Genomic DNA, 9742 nt, shown 5'->3' with positions numbered 1-9742 from the left:
AAACGCAATAACGCCAGGGTATATTGGTATTGGCTGCTGCTTCATGAACTTTGAGAGCCCGGATAAATTGACTGCTCTGTCAAACTTGATTTTCATATTCGAGTATTGGGTATAAAAAAAAAAAAGTGTAAGTAGACTATTACGAAAAAAATTCAAGGTTGAGTTGAATTTTTTAGCAATAATTTTTAATTGCTTTTTGTAAAATTCTGGCGGATTGTTCGCGTGTGTGGGAATTCGGAGAATGGAAAATGCGCGAATAATTGACGGTTTTTTTATTTTTTTCATTTATTTAGAAATCTTTTAGGGGATAATTGTCAAGCTGTCTGACAAATGTTAATTAAATATTTGTGTAATTATAATTGGTGAACAAATCGATTATTCACTTGGTTAATTAGTATTTTTAATTTTTCAATGTACGTTTAATCGAGTGTCAAATTTGTTTAAATTTTTTTTATTCCTGTCACTATTTTGCATCAGTGATCAATTTACCCCATACTTTACAATAAATAGTAGATAAAAATTTTCCTACAAGAAAATCTTTTTTTTTTTAAATCTCATTTTCGCCCGAGCTTCTAATAATTATAAATTTTCGTTATTTCATTTTAACGAATCAATTACAAAAAAAAAAAAAAAAAAAAATGCACACGTAGAAAATTAAAAAAACTACAGGCGCAATTTTTTCAAATATTTTTTTTCCTAATTTATCGTTTCTAAAAACAATTCAAAAGTTAGTAGTCGTCGGCTAACTCGACTATCATCTTAATACCACTGCAATTAAATTTTTTTTAAGTTCTATAATTCCTAAAAAATTGTATCATTACATAAGTACCCAATTTTATTGATCATTAAAAAAAAAAAAAAAAAATTTAATAATTTTTAAAAAATACTCCAAGTTGTTTTTTAAATTTAATAAGCCCGCATATGGTATAAATACATATTATAACATACATATATATAAGTGCTCGATATAATATGAAAACACTTCCGTCCTATAGATTTGAGTACATGATCGTGGTTGCAACAATTCGCGCGTGAAATACGAGCGGACGTTTTGAACTGGCTGTTTAACGTAGCTGTCGTCCCTTGTCATCATCACTCGCGCCGTCACTGTACTGTATACTTCATACATACAACATCCAAAACCCATATATATATTGGTAGTAGTTAATAGTGTAGTATACAGTACACAGTATGTAGTAGAGTATTTAGTAGTAGATCAAGGATCGCGTTGGCGTTTCATACTCGACAATTCTATATATAAATTTTATCCCAGTAGCAAAAGCACTAAGCTGAAGCTTAGCCGTTTACATGCGGGAGTCTCTTTACTCTATACCACAAAACATGTGTGCATGTGTGTATATATATATATAGAACTACTACTTCAGAGTCCTGACCCGATATATATATTTTTATTCCCTTGTAAACACTGAATTTCAATAAAAGCCCCTATATTCATACGTTTATTTTATTTAACGTGGGTATTTAAAATTTATTTTATTATTATGATTATTAATTTTTTTCCATTTTTCAATTATTTTATATTTCTGATGGAAATTCAATTTACTGAAGAGTGAAATGTGACGGAGGAAATGAATCGAGTGTTTTTATGTCAATAAAATTTTTTTTTGTTTTGTCATATAAAATAAATTAATTTATTTATGGTAAAATATTTATTTAAACGTTTGCTGATGTAATTTTGCGATGATTAAAATTTTTAAAAATAAAAAACCAACGGTAAAGAGAACATCTTTATTGACATTTTTGATCATAGTTAAATAGAATAGAGATTGTAAAAATGGTAGAGAAAATGATGATCCGGATGTGGATGCTCTTGATTGTCCATTTGGGCCCTTTTATGCTGGGCTTCAACAAAATTTTTAAAGAGTATCGATACAAAAGATGTATAATGTATACAGTCCTAAGCAATCTCGAGGACCTTCATAAGCTGTGTGATTATTTACAGATGAAATGAATTTTATAGTTAATGAAAAAATCGATTGTGATCGGAAAGTTTTTTTTTCTCGATATTTTTTAACTGAAATTTTAAATTGGAAAATCAAAAGCACATGAGAAAATCAAATTTATCACAAACTGATACTTTATTCTTCACTAAAAATTTTTCAAAAATAATTCCAGGAAATTAAAAGGCGGCAGGGACACCCCCCCCCCCTAAGCTGCTAATTATTTTTTATAATTTTTGAACATCGGGTAAAAATTTTTTTTATTTACTTCGGACAAATTCATCATTAAAAAAAAATTTTTGAGGGGTACAATACCTCCCCCCCTACCCAAATGAAAAAAAAAATTTTTTAAAAAAGCACTAGTCTAATTTAATAAATAAATTATTTTAGATCAGGTGTGAAAATTTTTTTTTTAATCCGCCTAATTATAGAGTATAAATTTTTATTGCTAATGAGACTCTATACTTAAGAGTAAATCCGAAAGATATATATTTTTTAACGAACGTCAGAGCTCAGGTATAATAAAAAAAAGTGAGAGAAGTTGCGTCGAGAGGGTAATGAATAGAGGAATAAAAAAACTGCAGTGAATTCTCTCGTCTCATCATTCTTTTTAATTCTCTCATTTCTTGGTCTCGTTGGTAAAAAAAAATAAACGGGAGCAGATAGCTGTGTGTTGCAGGAGCTGTTTCACTCTTTGGGTATGGTGTATAAAAGCCGATACGACAAGAGAAGAGAAGAGTAGACATTGAGCCAGAGAGTGGAGTAAAATTGCTGGTGGTTCTGATTCTGCTGGTACAGCTTCTGCTGGTACACGGGGGTGTGGCAAACCGCCCCTCTAGAATTGGCGAGATTTCCCAGTGTCTGCACCATCCCCCAAGCCCCATCGGGCGTGTCACGCACGTTGTATTGTTGTATTGTCGGGTGCAATCTCGCTAAGCGTTTCACCACCAACACCACCCTCCCACTCACTCTTACTATAATACTACAGCACACTGCCACCTCAACACTCACCCCCTTCATTACATTTTAACCTGTCCACCCTCAATGCTCACGCACATATATGTCCTCTTGTTTTAATCATAACAATAATGACAGCAACAACAACAACAACAATAACAATCATAATAATAACCGACAAAAAAATTAAGTGCAGGCGATTACTTTCTCAACAACTCATTGTCATTTTTACATTTAGTGCATTTGCTTTTTTTTCTTTCTCAAGGGATTATATTCTGAATAAATGAAATGATAAACTATTTTTTTAATTTTATGCACAATTGATGCTGACATTTTCTGTAGACAATTTTCTACAAATTATCAGAGAACAGAAGCATAAAGGTCAGCTACGAAAAGCTGAAGAAATAAAAAGTCGAACGATGTTATCAATATTTGTAATTTTTACAGATTCTACTGCGAAAAAACCTGAACTAATAAAATCGTATACTTAAATATTTTTTATAGGTATTTTACTCCATTGCAGACTTGGTCACTTGGCTGTCAGTCCTAGCAGAATAATGGATTTTGGCTGATAGAATAGTGATAGCGCAGCTTCTCGAATTTTGTTACAGTAGATCTGCTAATTAATTTTTAAAAATGTCTAAAAAATAAAAAAACAGAAAATTTGTCGAGAAGAGAGGGTCTTTTAGTCTAGAAGACTCTAGATCACATGATTTTGGGTCGACAAATTTGTAGAGTAGCTAAGAAATAAACTAGTTCTTAGGTCTGTTCTAAAAAATTCTTGTACTACTCGATTTATTGAGCCATCGATCTATGATTCCAAGACTAAACTAAAATTTCTAATAAATTAAATTTTTCTATACACAGAAAAAAATAATTTCTTGGCGCAAGAAAATTTTTGTATTATAAATTGAAAACAAAAATTTTCTTGAGACAAGAAAAAATTTCTCGGTTCAAAAAATTTATTTTCGCTCCAAGAAATTTTAAGTTTTCAATTTATAATTCAAAAAATTTTTTGAGGCAAGTAAAAATTTTTTTAGGACAATTAAAAATTTCTTGCACTAAGAAATCCATTTTTTCTGTGTACGTTTGGCGAATTCAGTCCTTCTGCTTATCAGACGTTCAAAAAATGATACTCAAAAAAAATTTTCTCACTGCATGAAGATCGATTTAATCTCCCGTTATTAAACGCACCCAAACCAAAGGGTTGACTAGCCATCAAGGCAGCCGTATGTATATCAACAATAAATCTCCATACTTGTATACACACAAATCACCGTAATCGGCAATACCAGACGGGAATTCCCGTGTCACTCTCAGGCACCACTAAATACCGATCGACACACGGTCTTCTCTACTCTTTTATTCCCCCAGCGACTACAGGCGCTAGATTCACCCTCTCTCTCCCCAAGCCACGACGCCTCTACATCAACTCGCATTAAATTAAATCCGACCCTAAATTTGTCTGGACGAATTGAAAAGTAAAGAGTACAAGATGTTTACGTCAATTATACATCAGGATTTATTATCTCATTTCCAATCTTTTCCTCCATTAAAAAAAAATCTTTTAACGATAATTAACCTCTCAATGTCATCTCTAAGAATTTATTATCTTTCTTTCCTTCAGATATCAAATTGATCAAGTGATTTTTTGAAATATTTATCCGCCTGGAAATTTCAGTTTACTCGAGTATCATTCGATATATATAATAGGAATAATCGATTGTCCTTTGATGCCATTAACGGAAGTGAAATTAATTCACACAATACATATCCACATACACACATATACACACACATATATATTTATATAGTGCATAGACTGACACAGATATAAATGAAAGCAAAAGTGTGATTAACGAAGCGTAATAAATAGATAATCATAATCTATTGAGTTGTTGTTATGAGAATTAGTGAAATGATCCGTATGCCAATTTATTGGTAATAATCTCAATACAAGTAGTGTGTGTGTAAGAGTGTGTGGGTGCATTGAATGAACGCTGAATGTTCATAGAAAACTATTATATTGTGTATTGTCGGGAACAAAAAATCACTAGTTAGGGGTATCTGCGAATGGTGTCGCTCGTGTCTGGTTTTATTCTCGTGTGTGCTGTTTTTTCACTTCATTGTTAAGATCGGGCCTTTTAATCCTCAACAAGCCGCCTACTGTCGGCTTCTTTTGACTCACTATTTTATTTCCTTATTTTTTCTTTACATTTATTACTTCTACTACTACTACTACTACTACTACTAGAACTACTGGGTCTTGTAATGAATGAAAATATATAAAGACGTCAGGGAAGTTATGTTTAATAGATCATTACATCGTTCACGTTGTTTTGACCTTAAGGCTACTGGTCTTGTCAGAAGTTTTGTTTGCGGTTTTAAATTTGGAGATCCAAGTGATGAGGAAGAAATATGGTTCGGATTCGGAAATAGTGATGTAGTACTGGTAGATCGAGAGATGCTTGGTCATGTGTGAAGAAAAAATTGTATTTATTTATTTACTGGGCGTTGAATGTGCGGCTGTTCGCTCGAGTTATTGAATTGAGTGGTCATTGTTTACAAACACTTTTGTATTAATATTAACAACTGTACCTACAGCTACAATACGCTGTGCTAATTTTTTTTTTGTCTATTATTTTTTTTTTTTAGCCGTTATTTTGATTCAAAGCGATCGCGGTGGATTTCACTGTTGGGTAAAATATAAAATAAAAATCTATCAGTTGAAAATTTAATAAACAAATAAATGTATCGTTAGTAGAAAAATTTTGAGTCTCAATATCGCGTCTTGTTCTAATTATTAGATGAGATCGCGAATTGATTTGAATGATAATAAAAATTATATGTAAAATGGATAAAGAAAAATGTTATATTTTATAAATATTGAATTTGTACAACAGCGGATATATATAGTGGGATAAAAGCAACTAATTGGCAATTATACAATCCACTTTTATCTTTTATAAATTCATTTGAAATCCATCGTAATTTTTTTTTTCGTCTTTTTTAAATTTGAGATGAGACTATGATCCACAAAAGCCGGGAGTTTATATAATTGGATAAAATATTAATTATTCGTGGAAAATAAAAGAGATAAAGCTGAACTAAGCGTGTAATAAGAGGTGGATAAGGACGAGTTTTAAAGAGGAGAAAGAAAGAAGAGGATAAAAAGAAGGCGAAATAAAAGTATGATATATAAGATAGGAAATAAAAGAAAGAAAGAAAGGAAGTGATGGAGATTCCCAGCTCATAAACACTTGGAGTGCGACGTGATCGTGTCGCGTCTCTTGGCGGCGGCGTCACATCAAAAGCACTCAGCGACTCTCGCCAGGGGTGTTCGCTTTCTCACCCTCACGACCACCGTCACCATATTTCCCACCTCTGTCTATTCTCAACGACTACCAAAGCGGACGAGTGAAACTTTGACTCCAGGTTTGTTTGTCTCTTTGTTTGATTTCACATTCACGGAGATAGCTTTCACTTACGCGCCACGGACCAAGATTAAACAGATTCCGAAATGTCTAGTACTCTTTCTCTCGCTCATCAGCTTTTCATTCTCTTACTCAGCTACTTTTCTTCTCTTTCCTGTACAAGCTAGTGCAGTGTAGTGAAGTGTAGAGCAGACTAGAGTGTGCTGGTGGGTGCTACCCCTGACACTAGTCTCTCCCTTGAACCCTCTCTTGTGTGATGCCCTGACATCATTGCTCCAAAGAGGGTTGAATGGAAATAGAGACCTGGTGTCGAGTGTCCACGCTTTTTTTTCCCCAGCTGGACATGAATCCCATTATATACAACTACTTATTAACACATCATCGTCTATTATCCTGTTTATTACTCATTTAAACACTGGATTTACAAATTTTTTTTTTTTTCCATTGATACTAGAATTTAAAATATTTCCAGTTTTTTCCACCCGCGCTTTCATATCTGATATAATTACCGACAGTTCATTAGAGTAACAGTAATTTTTTTTTTTTGTTTTTCGATCACTAATTGGCCAACTGAAGTAGCAAAAATTTATTTCAACAGAATTTTCATTGCAATTTGAAAAATATTTTTTTTTCCATGTATAGGCATTCAAATTATTGGCGGTAATAATTATTTTTATATTTTTGTTCGAAAAAATCTATTTAATTAATTCTAGAAAAATTTAAATTATAACGCCGGGAAAAAATTTTTTTTACCAGTAATTAATTAAAAATACCAAAAAAAATGTTGAAAGAAATAATTAATAAAAAAAATAATAATGATGATTGAACAAGTTTTTTATAAAAAATTTCTGCACTCCAAAAACAAGTATTACAACTTCTGTAATCGAGTAACGATCATAAAAATAAAAAACTCGGTACAAAAGGAGCTCTTGTACTCAGTTAAAAAAAAAAGTGTAGCTGAAGTAAAAAATGTAAAAGAAAATATCTTTTCAACTCAACATCGTCAGCACCAAGACCATCATTATAATCCATCGACTGCAGAATTTTTCCTCGTTACCTTGTTATCAATGAGTTACACTCGAACGCTTCTTTTTTACAATGTACTTACATTCGATATATATTTTCGTTCGTTCGCACACTAGACACTAGAATAGTGCTAGCGCTAGCTACAGTACGTCTATCAATAGTATTACATTGATGAAAAAAAATTAAGATTCAAGAATTAATTAACGCATCCGACCTTGTATCATAAAATTCTAGCAAGGATCAATTGACACGAATGGTTTGAAATTTAATAATAAGGGAGAGGACCGATTGAATAGCCTCAGTGCCGGTGGTGGGGGTTCACACAACAATGAAGATATAACGGGAAAATACGCGAGCAGGCGGATGTATATAGTGTATATATAATACGCGGCAAAGCCTGAAGAGGGTAATGAAGAGGTGTTGAACCGTGTTCCATAAAGCCCTATTGCCAAACCCGAGGGTCTTTTGCGCATAATAACTTGCAGCTCGCTCATCAGTTACGGGTTTTAACCAATTACGGGGGTTATATTAACGGCTCCGTAACATTTTGAGAACCTCGCTGGAACTTGTATTCATACATATCGAAATATGCAACAAATATATCTATACATGTTTGTGTATAAACTCAATTTCAGACTATTGTTATATATTTCCAAACGAAATGAGGTTTAGATAGCAGTATATGCTGATGAGTGTTTTTGTATGAAAGGATAAATGTAACATATATGTTAATGATTTTTCACGCACTCACATATATGTGATACTCAAAAAATTACCGAATTTTTGAGCGAATTTTCAAAATTCAAATCCTTAAATGACTGAATTTTTTTAAGAAGAGTTTCCAAGGAATTTTGATAATTTTTTTCTATTAGAAGACTCTATGAAGAACAAAAAATGTTTATGTTATGAAGGGTTATTTCTAGAAAACGCAAACCCATAAGCTATTTATTATAAAAGTATCATTGTGGGCAGGGTTATCAGCAGTCATGTCCGAATCCTTAAAAAAAAATTTTTTAAGAAATACATGCAGAGAAATTTTTAGTAAAAATTACCTAAAAAATTCGATACTGTGAGGACATGTGGAAAATATCGCAATTTTTCCCATGAACATTGTAAAATATACTACTCGATAGCATGTAAATGAAGTGCAATTTCTACTAACAACATAGTAAAAATTTAGTTACTGGCAAGATGTCCTTACGGTATCAAACTTTATGCGCAATTTTTACCCAAAAATTTTCTGCGTATAGATTTTTCTAGAGGACACTGTAAAGAACAGAAAATGTGTATGTCATGAGGGGTTATTCCTAATATGAGCAAATCCATACTCTTTATTAAAGAATCACTTCAGACCAGGGTCATCCTCAGTCCGATCAGAATTTTAGAAAAAAAACCACATGCGTAAAATGATACTGAAGTTAGCAGACGTCTAATAATTTTTGGATTTTTTTTTTAGACCATAAGCCTAAAAAAAAAAATATTTGAAAAAATTGCACCTGTAGTTTTTAAAATTTTCTACATGTGCATATTTTTAGTTTTCGTTTTTTTGTAATTGATTTGGTGAAAAAAAAATCCGAAAATTACGAATTGTCTGTTAACTTCAGGATCATATGCGTAAAACATTCGGACATGACAGGAGAAATAGTCAGATTATTTTTCTAGGGCTTCTAAACGTTTTTTATTTTATGAAAACTCAAATTCTGAAAATAATTTCCCTATTTTTTTTTTTTAACTTTAAATTTTTGTAGCGGGTTAAAAATTTATATTTTATTTGAAGATATTCAAGTATTTTAGAACGATAGATTTAAGTATTGGTAAGAGTAAAATTGAAATACCGGAATCGCGCTAGAACGGATATTGATGAAAGAAAATTTTTTGAACCGGCATGATATCTTATATACATATGTATTTATGGATATATATATATGAATGTATTTATTCGAATGTGGGGATACAGAAGCGAAAAAAATAAAGTAAAGTGGTATAGTATTTTTTTTCTTTTTTATGCTGTTACTTTCATCTTTTTACTTTTATTCTCTAGTGTCTTGTGGCTCGGGGTTTTTTGGATTGTAGAATTTAGCTAAGTATACAAGACTAAAGAGGCAACGATTCGAAAAGCAGCGTGAGTTCGTGCCCAGGTGTCAATAATCCGCCCCTAATTGTCCCTGACGAAAGGAAGGTGGAGCTCGGCACGGATCCCTTGAGGTGATTCCCATTAAACGCCGCTAAATAACTTGTTTGTATACCTAACAACAACAATGACAACAACAACAACAATACCTATAATCTCTTATTGCGATTTACTCCGGAAATCTTTTTTGCTTCCAATTTACTACATTATTTAATTAGACTTAATATTAAAAA

The sequence above is a fragment of the Microplitis mediator genome, chromosome 6 (assembly GCF_029852145.1).
Source record: "Microplitis mediator isolate UGA2020A chromosome 6, iyMicMedi2.1, whole genome shotgun sequence".
NCBI lineage: Eukaryota > Metazoa > Arthropoda > Insecta > Hymenoptera > Braconidae > Microplitis > Microplitis mediator.
This window is presented reverse-complemented; position numbering follows the sequence as displayed.